This window comes from Nicotiana sylvestris, chromosome 7 (genome assembly GCF_000393655.2).
Source record: "Nicotiana sylvestris chromosome 7, ASM39365v2, whole genome shotgun sequence".
In the NCBI taxonomy this organism is placed as follows: domain Eukaryota; kingdom Viridiplantae; phylum Streptophyta; class Magnoliopsida; order Solanales; family Solanaceae; genus Nicotiana; species Nicotiana sylvestris.
The window spans coordinates 40267106-40277395 of NC_091063.1; the positions used below are offsets into that span (position 1 = coordinate 40267106).

Below are 10290 nucleotides of genomic sequence, written 5' to 3' on the forward strand. Positions count from 1 at the left end.
CTTTTAGAAAACAATACTATTAAATTAGAAAATTTGCTTTTCATAAGTGTTATCATAGGAGGACACGAGGAGGTTTGATACCACGTCACCTTTTATTTTTAACATACTAATAAATGTATGTGTCTTTCTAAAGTTTGGTCATGAGTGGCTGTTTAAAAAAGACGAGAGGGATGATGCCCGTGCATTGCACGAGCCCGACATGTTATTAAGATGCATAAACCATAATGAAGAGTTCTCTATAATATGAATCTTTTTTATAATATGTGCAAAATGAGGCGTTGTAACATATGCCGTTTTCTTAACAATATATATGTGTAAAAATAATACACAAAAGTGGTGCCTCAATGGCAACCAATTCACAGGCTCATTTACAGCATTTATTCAGCTTGCTTCTTGTTCCAGCAAAAGGCTGTATCATTATTGATATCTAATCTGAAACCTTTGATCATAGAGAAGAAATTTCTCTAACCACCGACGCAACATTTTATTGCAATCTGCATAGTTTTTTTTTTTCTTGACCTCAATTCACTTCATACGGGATAGTAAAAGTTTCCTATCCGAACAGTGAAAAAGGTAACAACAAACTTTATTAACTACCCGCTCCTATGTAATGCTAAATAAAGTACTACAAACTATTCTGAATTTTCTTTTATCGCATCGTTTCAATCCTCACAACATATATAAAAGAGTATAAACAACAAATTAATTCTGGTAGAGTTGAAGCAGCATGATTACAATTTTTAACGCATCAAAATAGAAATTTTCCCCTGCTAAATGCAGGCACGAGAACCACAAAAAGTGCACTCAACACAGAAAACAAAATATTCACTCATTCCCCAGATATACTGATTGTAACTAAAAGCTTCACATTGCACAATGCCACTACTAATCTTACATCCTTCAAGGGGGCCAAGAACGAAGAATATATTATCTATCCAGGCCTGCAAAGATTAAGAAATTCTTGAAAAATTTACAACGATTTTATTACTAAATGAAAGCATAATAGAGTGACACTGGTGCAATATTTGTAAGGTTTAACTAATATATTCCAGTTTAATCAGTGATGAGTCTCTAAGCTACTTCATCAAAATAAAGAAATGTAAACCCTATTTAAATATCAAACAAATCCTTGTTAAGATACAGATACAACTGAAAACAATGGCAGACTACAATGAAGGAGGACATAACCCCTAAAAAATGTTTATGAAGGGGATGAGATGATAGAGATCTCATGAGCAAATTTAGAAAACCTCATGAATTGAGTACTTCGCTAGCGTTTGGCCATAGATTCCCAAATTTGTTTTGAAAAATCTGATTTGGGTGAAGTTTGGTTTGAAGATGAAAATATGTTTGGACATCAGTTTTCAAAACATAATTCCAAATTTATTTTGGAAAAAATATGAAACATGACTTATACCCACAAGTTCTAAAACCTATCACAAATATCCAACAGTACTATTATCAATAATATTCATTATATTATCGTAAACTATAATCTTGAACATAAATAAATCTGGTACATAATTATCATTTTATAATGAACTACATGATACACTATCAGATGATCGAGAAGACGAAACAACATTATTACAAAATAATAAATGGTGTGCTCTTTTATAAAATACAAAAGTTTGGGGCATTTTTAAAAAAATGTAATAGTGATATTTTGGTCCAAAACCAGCTATTGAGCTGGTTTTGGGATTTGGGAATTGGAATTTTGCCAAAATGTAGGCAAAATCTATGTCCAAACATGTGTTTGCCGAATAAAACCCAAAATTTATTTTGGTAAAATCTATGGCGAAAATCTATGGCAAAACCTAATGTTAGAAGCAGTTGTATTATGATGTGCCTATCAATTTCTTGGTGCTATTTGTAGCTAACAAAACTTCACGTTTTTTATCAAAAGAAATATAGGGAGAAAATATGGTCGATGTTTAAATCAGAAATTCAGAAAAACATGGGACTCATATCTACTGTAGATCCACCTAAAAATACACTTGGCTAAAGTAGGATCAAGATTGTTCTACAAATTCACATAACAAAATTTACTAAATATATCTTAATTTTCGAAATACTTTATCACACATTCTTTAATGTATGAGTTTAACATTCGAAAAACTCTACACGAAGAAAAAGGGGATGGAAATGAAAGTACTTTTTAATATTTACATAAAAAAGGAATGCGTTTGAAATTTTAGTTTGATAGTTAGAAATACTTTAATTTGAAATAGCACTTGTAAAATACTGAATTCTGATAAGCAATCATTTTATGTTTATGCTGAAGTCCCATAAACATGCACACCATTAACCATCACGGCCATGGTTAGGCTAGTTTTCACACGTGAAAGCATGTACAGATCTATGAAAATGTGTTGAAGGTCCACACTTGCAAGGTTAAGGTGAATTATACATGCATATATAATAGTAAATGTGCTAAGTTAGTTAAGATACCAATACTAAAGAGCACAATACAATAACATAATTTTACATTCAGAACCAATTCAAATCAAAGTAAAGAATAATCGCAATGAGAGCCACTTACTTGAGATGCTTCCCAAACACCCCACCATGACTTGCTGAGTCTCTTCGGCCGATTTCACAGCCACTTTATCTTCTTCTCGTACCACACAAGGAAGCCACGTGCAACCCCGAGGAAAAATCTTCACAGATACATCAGCCTTCATGAGAACACCATAAACATCCTGTTCTCATTAGTAATTAGACATACTGGCAGTGCATTACAACTTCTGTAAAATCAGCAATCGTTGGAAAATCATGTATCATATAGCTCGAAGATACCTCTTAGTCAATAACAACATGCTAGCAGAAGTAACTTCACTACTTGCACTGCTCCAAAGTAATGCTCCCTATATCAATTTCACACCTTAAATTTCTCATCACTGCACTAGTACGCTAATTTTTTACAGTATAGTGCAGATAAGCAAATTAATCAGTGATGTTTTTCCAGCCTAAATTATAGGGACAATACATAACTGGATTGTATTTTGTTAAAAAAAGTACCTTGTCTTGAGCCAATAAATCCTTTCCTGTCCGAGAAAACATCATGCATGTAAAAGCATCTACCAAAACATTAATGATCCTCACTCACATATGGCAACTTTTATGGATGGTGTTATCTCTTCGTTTCCCTGCAGAGAGAAACAGTTGTTTGCCAATATATAAGGATCGCGCCTAAAAAAAACATACCTAATCCCACAAGGTTACAGAGGAGTCGCACAAAGCACGGATTAGGCCCCATTAATAAAGCATTAGTCAAGCGCGATATTGAGAAACGTAATATGATATAGATTTTCCAAAACAAAATGAACAATATCAAATAGATTTAGAGTCAGATAGTAAGAGAATAAGAGATACCCAATGGAAAACTATGTTAAACCTGGATTTCCCCATATATGTCACTTCTTCTTAGCAGACGATTATATTTGATATTCGGTGATACAAAATGTAACAGCTTGACTGCTACAAAGTTAACGAGGAAACCAAGAAGGAAAATAAATTAAAGAAGAAGGGAAAAAGTTCATTATAATTCTCTGATGCCTTGAATACAATGAAAAGGAACCTAAAAAGGAAACACGTGTAGCGCTCCTTTTTTCTAAGCAAACCACGCGTACCCGTGATTATTTGTTCTTCTTTCATCTACGATTTCTCCGATGCCGCCTCCCCCGCCCCAGATGTGTTGCGTCGAACAACGGCGTTGTTTCAGAGTTCTTTGAAATTCCAAAGGCAATACACCCTGAAATTTTCCCTCCTCTTCTTCATTATCCATAGAAGATCATCTATGTACTGATTCTACAATGTTAAATGGACTCCCCATAATAATGAAGTTTGCATCTTGTTTTTTTGTTGTTGTATGGGAGTGGCAACAAGAGAAGGAAATCTTAGAACTGGGAATCACATGCTAGCTTGTAAAGAACAGCTCTATAGCTGATTTCTTGCAAGCTGAAGCTTGTTTAAAGGGCTTTGTCACAGTTGAAGGGCTCGAAGTTACGAAGAATGTTACCCTTTGTTTTAAAAATTTTCTTTCTTTTCCTTCAGATACATAGCTGTATTTAGGAACATGTTGTAAATTTACGGACTGTCAATAGTAAATGAACGGTTGAAATATTTTAATTTCGAGTTTAATCATGTTTGATTAATAGTTTATGTTCATAATAGCATGAGTTCTTTGTTATGGTACAACCTATTGTTATAGAATTGCCTAAATGTAGTTTATACTAGTTGGGTCAGACTTGCAACAAGGCCCAATCTGAAAATCACCTGAGCAAGTCTAGGCCCAGGCGGATGGGCCTGGGTGCTGAACCCTAATATTTTGATCCTTGCTATGAGCTCACTTCTTTGAACTCTAATCTAAACTCGTCTTTGTATTGAAAATTACATATAGTATTATTCACTTTAAAATTTGAATCATTTTCTGGATTTTCACCTCTAAATGAACTAACGTCTAGCTTTTACACAAATGTGTATTTCGTGTATTTTATTTGTGCTAAATATAATTTCATGATAGACCCAATCATTTAAAAGTTACGTTACAGGGCCATCCTTGACAGAATAGCCATTTGGATTGTTTCATCTTATGTTTTGGGCTGGAAAGCCCCACGTAAGGCCAGTTTTATAATGACTTAAAAGGCAAGAATCATTTCATCCCTTTTTATTATGGTTTCTGTCAATTAGAAATCAAGTTGGCCTATCAAAAAGAAGTTGAATAAGGGAAATTTAGTGGGCTCAGCTAGTGCTGTTGCGCGAACTTGACAAATGTCGGCTTTAACTAATGAATTACTAGTAGTTGAGTACAATCCTTTGAATTTTAAGATAAATTGAGGTGTGCCATTCACAAATGAATTCCATAATCTATGGCCCTCACATTGATACCAAAACTAGTATGGAAAATACTTTGAACATTCGTAACTAATGTAGAAAATACTTTGAACATTCATAGTTTGCTTTAGGCGCGTTTATAATAAATCATCGTGACTATGGGTACGGTTCCCGTGGCATAGTCGTGATATATAATCCCAAATTCGGGTGTGCACTTCATGTGACCCGATCATAACAACTTCGAATAATAATAAAATAAACATGTCGCAAATCGCGTGTGCATTTCATGTAGTGTGGTTTGCGGTGTGTTCCAAAACGGCAAGTGTACGACAATCATAACTTGTTCAACAAATAATTCCGTAAATCCTAAAAGCGGTTATAAAGTTTAAAAATGCACAATAGGTTTAAAACATGTAATAAATCAGAAAATTAGGTCAATTATTAATAGTTAAACGACCGTGCTAGAACTACGGAACCTGAAAATGCCTAACATCTTCTCCCAGATTAACAGAATTTCTTACCTACAATTTCTGGTTTCGTAGACTTTTAAATAAAGTCGATTTTCCTCGATTTGGGATTTAAACTAAAACGGTGACTTGGGACACCCTAAATTATCACAAGTGGCGACTCTGAATTAAATAAAATAATCCCATTTTGATTTATGTCATTTAAATTGGAAAAACTCCCTTATATCCCCTCGGGTGAAAAAAGAAGGTGGGACAATTGGTGGTACACCGACCCCTATATTATTGTTTTCTCCAAGATCTTCGTTGTCATGAACAGGTGCGTTTTGTGAGCTAGACATGTTTCAGCCTGAGAATCAAAAATTCTTGACAAGAAAAGGTGTAAAAATAACGTGTGTAATGAGAATTAGTAATGAAATAATCACTATATCTTTAGCCCCACGGTGGACGCCAAACTGTTTACCTCGAAAATACGAGTAACAATTAAATTTGATTTGTGATTTTAAAGATATGTGATCTAGTTCAATACCAATTAATAATAAAAAAGTATGAAGTATAAATGAAAGAAATAAGTGAATCAAACCAGTATTACTCAAGCAGTACCGACCTTGAGCTAGTGACCTCGAGGTGAACCAAGAACAATAAAGATAAAAGACAATTCTGATGAATAATGAGCGAAAAAGTAAGATAGTATATTCTTCGTCAATGGTTGGATGATGTTACAAATGATTGAGGTCCACTTTATATAATAGGGGAACTCTAAATAAGGTACATTTTCATTTATAGTAAAAACTCTTATTGGTACATCGCCTGGTACAGATTTGTGATCTTTTGTGGATAATGAAGAAGAGGAGGGAAAATTTCAGGGTGTATTGCCTTTGGAATTTCAAAGAACTCTGAAACAACGCCGTTGCTCGACGCAACACATCTGGGGCGGGGGAGGCGGCATCGGAGAAATCGTAGATGAAAGAAGAACAAATAATCACGGGTACGTGTGGTTTGCTTAGAGAAAAGGAGCGCTACACGTGTTATTGATCCAATCAGATGGGTCCAAGTATACAGTACCATCTAGTAGTTGTTGGTACAATAAGTAACAGCAGTGTTCGTACACCCTTATTCACTTATATATAGTAGAAATACTGCAATATATAAGTTATCGCAGGCGGGCCTGGCGGGCCCAACGGCTATTTTTCAAAAAAAAAAAAAAATTCAAACGGCCATATTTAAAATCTAGCCGTTTGGGCTGAAAATATGACCGTTTTTTAAGTTAAAAAATGGCAATTTGGCCCCCAAACTTTATTTTAACCCCAAACTTTATATAATTACACTTTTCCCCATTTCTCAACTATAAATATCCCCTCATTCTTTCATTTTTATTCACCAATTCATCAATATCTCTCAATATCTCTCAATCTCTCTCAATCTCTCTACTACAATTACTTAATTTATTGTTGAAATTTCGTGAAAAATTGTGAAGTTGTTGAATTGAAGTTTTCAAGTGTTCAACGATTTTCAATTTTCAAGAAGTTGTTCGGCAATCCGGTAAACTCGTTTCAACTCTTACGTTTTTAGAATATATTTTTGTGTGGTTTAGTTTGCATAATTATAATTAATATGGCATTTACTTTGAAAAAAATGTTTGGTAAAGGAAAAGATAAAACCGGTGAAAGTAGTGGCCAACCAACTACCCTTCCCCCGGCTCCCCGACCTAGAAAAGATAAGCAAGTTGAAAGTAGTCGCCAACCTAGACGTCCTCCTCCTTCCGTAATTAGCAAAGATGATTACTGTTATGTGCTTACCTTATACTTTTGCTTCTAATCCTAATTGGGTTCATTATATTAGAAGAGTGTTTAATCCTACTTATAAAGGTTGGCCTCGCGCAACAGTTAAGAGTGATATTTATAAATTCAAACATGAATATGAACAATATTTGCGTTATTTATTTACTCATATACCTAATCGGATTTCTATTACTACTGATATTGGTAGAAGTGGTAATGATTGTGATTACCTAACTGTTACAAGTCATTGGATAGATGAAGAATGGATAATGCAAAAACGCATAATTGCATATAGAATAATTAATTCGCGTCACACAGGTAAATTTATAGCTAACACTGTTGCAGATATTTGTAGATATTTTTGCTTTAGCGATAAAATAATGGCAATTTCAATGGATAATGCTTCTAGTAACACTAGTGCTATAGGCATGCTTACAACAACACTAAATCCTGCATTTACTAATATTTTCCATGTTAGATGTATTTGTCATATTTATCATTTAATTGTCGGTGATGGTATGCGAATATTAAACATAGAAATTGAAAAGGTTAGAATGGCTCTTAATTGGCTTTTTTATTCAAACCGTAGAAGTAGACTTAGAGAGTATTTTAAAAAATGTGATGAATATGGCCTTAGAGAAAGAAAGGTTCCTAAACCTTGCCCGACTAGATGGAATTGTATGTACGAAAGTTTAGTAGTAGCATATGAATATAGAAACCCAATTAATGCAACGTTTAATTCTCGGGTAGGTGGTGAAGATGATGATGAAATGCTTACCACTCAAGATTGGACTAATGTTAAAATTCTTTTAGATTTTTTAGAACATTTTCAAATTGCAACAAATGCATTTTCTGGGCAATATTATCCTACTATTTCAAACTGTTTAGTTTATATTGCAGCACTATCTGATTTGTTTGTTGAATTTAGTGAGGGTGGGGATATTTATGAACTTGCTATAAATGAAATGAAACAAAAGTTTAAAAAATATTTTTTTCCTATCCCTCCTATTTATGGTCTTGCTGCAATGCTAAATCCTACAATGAAATTGGGAGGTCCTCATTTTTGGTATTCAAATATTTATAAGGCTTTAGATCTTTCAAATGAGGAAATTGCGACACTTGCAGATGCAAAAGCTTCAATTAAGATTAACGCTCAAACAGTTTATAATGCTTATCAACTTGCCTTAGAGCATGCTAGGCCAACTATTCCAACCCCTACTTCGTCTAGCTCACAATCCTCTAAAAGAGTTGCGGGCTTAAAAGCTCTTAAATCTTGGACGGAGTTCAGGGGGTCTCAAGGTGAAAATTATGATGAAACTTCACATCTAAATGAGCTTCAAGTTTATTTGTCTCAGGGACTTGAAAAGGAGAATCCAGACGGCTCTTTTGATCTTTTGGAATGGTGGAAGGCAAGGGAAAAACATTTTCCTGTTCTTGCAAGGATGGCTCGGGATATTTTATCAATTCAAGCTTCAACTGTTGCATCAGAGAGCGCTTTCAGTCAAGCAAGACTGCAAATAGGTGATCATAGAGCGTCTATGAGGGATAGCTTGGAAAAATCAGTATTGTTTAGAGATTGGATCCGCTCGGAAAGAAGAAACTTTGGAATTGCAGAAGCACAACCGGCGATAGATGAAGCTTATGAAGAAATGATAGCGGAACTTACGGAGGATTCGGCTTCGCCCGGAAGTGGTGATGAACAAGCTTCTTTTCCACCACCACCAACGCAACCTCCTCCGAACCTTGAAGGATTTATGAGATTTGTTAGAGATAATACATAGAATAATATGTAACTTGTATTTTGGCACATCTTCCTTAGTTTTTTTCCTTCTAATGGTGGTATTAGTACCTTGTTGTGCTCATTCCATTGGGGGAAGGATGACTAAGAAAGATATGTCATTTTTTGGTAATAAAATTTATTGCTTCTACCCATGAGCTTCTTTTCGCAATATTTCTTTGTCTATACTTAGAATTATTTATAAGCTACAATATATACATAATATACAATATATATACTACAAGAAAATATATTTATAAGCTACAATATATACATAAGATACAATATATATACTACAAGAAAATATATAAGAGAATATATATACATAAGATACAATATAATATACTACAAGAAAATATATTATGCTACAATATATACATAATATACAATATATATACTACAAGAAAATATATTTATAAGCTACAATATATACATAAGATACAATATATATACTACAAGAAAATATATAAGAGAATATATATACATAAGATACAATATAATATACTACAAGAAAATATATTATGCTACAATATATACATAATATACAATATATATACTACAAGAAAATATATTTATAAGCTACAATATATACATAAGATACAATATATATACTACAAGAAAATATATAAGAGAATATATATACATAAGATACAATATAATATACTACAAGAAAATATATTATGCTACAATATATACATAATATACAATATATATACTACAAGAAAATATATTATTATGCGAATATATATACATAAGATACAATACATATACTAAAAGAAAATATATAAGAGAATATATATACATAAGATACAATATAATATACTTCAAGAAGTGATATTTATGCATGACAATTTAGTGTTTTACTATTGTTTTGTTATTTTCTTTTTCGTCAAGCACTTTAATAATTAGATATACATATATACTACATATATATTTTTAATATAGCCATGATACTACAAGAAATTGTCTAAAAAAAAAAAAAGCCCGCTAGGCCCGCGAAGCCCACGAGCCCGGCCCGTTAAGCACAGGACCATGTGGGCTTAGGCCCGTCACGGGCCGGTTCCACCCATTAGGCCCACGAAGACCGGGACCGCCAGGCCCGGGACCGCCAGAGCCCGGGACCACGAAGCCCGGGACCGCGAGGCCCGGCCCGTTAGGCCCACTAAGGCCCGGGCCCGAGACAAAATACAACATTATATATAACTACACTATTAAAATCAAGATAATAGAATCTTCAAATATTCTAAAACTGAAATATCTACAAAATGCTAGAACACTTATTGTTAAAAATTAATATGAGACTTATTTGGCTTAGAGGCGCGTAAACAACTCTTAATTAAAGATGGTTCATAAGCAAACAGAAGAATAACGACAATATTATTTTTGCAATTCAACTAAGCCACACAAGGTAGCTCCAAGAAAGCTCCATCCA

The 10290-nt window shown here is 33.7% G+C and overlaps 1 long non-coding RNA gene across 3 annotated transcripts; it reads right to left on the minus strand.

Moving 5' to 3' along the window:
• Positions 1–683: 683 nt before the first annotated feature.
• LOC104225145 (uncharacterized) lies at positions 684–4000 on the minus strand. Of its 3 annotated transcripts, none has more exons than XR_710543.2 (5): positions 3633–4000; positions 3022–3149; positions 2800–2867; positions 2543–2678; positions 684–941 (listed from the first exon to the last, which is right to left on the minus strand). It is a non-coding gene; the product is annotated as an uncharacterized lncRNA (long non-coding RNA). The 3 variants fall into 3 exon arrangements; XR_710528.2 differs by having other exon boundaries at positions 3398–4000; XR_710525.2 differs by having other exon boundaries at positions 3376–4000.
• Positions 4001–10290: the final 6290 nt, after the last annotated feature.